This window comes from Pseudopodoces humilis, chromosome 12 (genome assembly GCF_049639895.1).
Source record: "Pseudopodoces humilis isolate 2021_Gansu_Grassland_sample_001 chromosome 12, ASM4963989v1, whole genome shotgun sequence".
Lineage (NCBI taxonomy): Eukaryota > Metazoa > Chordata > Aves > Passeriformes > Paridae > Pseudopodoces > Pseudopodoces humilis.
The window spans coordinates 20,858,029-20,859,950 of record NC_142211.1 but is presented as its reverse complement, the minus strand read 5'-3'; positions in this window follow the sequence as shown (position 1 = coordinate 20,859,950).

Sequence of the window (1,922 nt, the reverse complement as noted above, 5' to 3'; positions counted from 1 at the left end):
TTGCAACAGCAGGGTCTCGTCCAGGGAGGTTACAGCCACCGCTGACTGACATGGAAATCAATGAGACAGGTCTTGGCTTTGTTAAACTCAGGAATCCATTTATTGGGGCATCATCAACACAGGAACCAACTCAGCTTAATCCAGAGACAGAGAAGCCCGAACCAAGGCAGGGTCGAGGGTTTTGGTCACAGCAAGGGAGAAGTCTCAGGGGCACAAACCAATAGGGATACAATAGGATGTGTTAATGCAGAATACAATGAATTGCAACACAAGAAAGGCAGAACACTGCGGGCTGACACCCCACAAGAGATTTTGGGGGTGGAGCAACTTTTCCTGGGCTTATAGGGCACATCCCCCAAGGCAGAGGGGCGGAATCCACTCTTCCCGGGACTTAAAGCCACGCCTCTCACTTTAACACTGCATGTCTAAAATCAAATCCCCACCTCTTGGGGGGAGGCACTCCACAGTAGATAACATACAGTGCACGATAAAGATACCTATTGTTACAGTTAGGGAAGAAATAGTATAGAATAAGATACAATGTATCTTACCATCCAATTGCTGATAAGGCATACATCAAAGTCCTTTCCCTCAGTTTCCGGAAAAGTGTATGAAGATGTGTCTAAGTTCTGTAGGAGAAGCCAGCCTACATGTTCCCAGGGAGTGTGCAAGAGGCTTCTCTCTCTGTAATAATTTATGTGTCTTTTATAGTGTAAAACAGGGTCTTTGATCACCAATATTTATTTTTCTTTTATCTCTTCCCACATCTGCTCTCCATACCAAGATGTTGATTCTTGGTTGGTGTCATGGGGTAGCTTTACCTTTAAGGTGGTTTTGAGAGCTAAGGAAGTTGAAACTGCTGGTGGCTGATGGGAGTTTTTTCTCCTGACCAATTACCAGTCATTTCTAAAATTGACAGCGGTTTTGACCATTAAAAAGTGAATTCAACCAGTGAACACCCCCTTAAGGAGTACAGTCAGAGCTCTCTTGTCCTCTTTTGTTTCCGGCTTTTGAGAAGGTAACAAGGCTCTGTGGTAGCCTCCTCCATCCCCCCCCTCTCTCTCGGCCGGACAAGGCCGCAGAGGACGAAAGGGGGGGGGGGGGGGAGGAAAGGAAAGCAGAGCTGGCAGCCTGGTTTGGTTTTCAGTTTCTGCTGCTGGACTGAAACCTGACACTATGAACTCTTGCAGCTTTTCTAAAGCTTTTAATTCTTTTACTACCTGGATAAACGTACAGATTACTCCTTTTTCCCAGAGAGACAGAGAGAGAGGCAATCAACATGAGGAAGACATCATAAAACCACCAACAACAGTGAGAAAAATAGTTAAGCTTTAGATGGGGAGAGAATAAGGAGATGCTTTATAAGCTGAAATATCTTTCTGCTAAAGCTATGGAGATGGACAATAGTAGTTTGAAAAGACTCCTTTAATTCATGACAGAGTATATTGGGAGGAATGGAGTGTTCAAAGTGTGGATTTTGAGCAAAAGAGAGAGTAATTGTGATACAGTGAGGTGCTGGAACAGAGTGAAGCGAAGATTTGAGGCCTTGGGGGCAAAGAGAAAACTGTTTTTCCAGGAAAGCTCACAGAGACAGATGAAGACTTTTGCCTTTGAATAACTCATCCTTAAAATGACACCCTAAACTCATGGCCCATACACACCTCAGAGTGATGTGAAACGGGAGGAGAAGAACTGATGACAGATTTCCGGGCAGCTGACATCAGAGCAATAGAAACTATAACATCTTGTGAGAAACTCCATAAGTTAGCAGAAGGAGACTTCTGTTTCTCTATAAAGACTGATGAAAAGACTCTAGCAAGAATTGAGACTGTTTTTAACCACCAAAGTTCTAAAGTTTGTTTGTTTCTATGTTGTCATGTGTACAAAGAAATGGTCAAGTAGTGGGAGATAAAAGGGTTTTC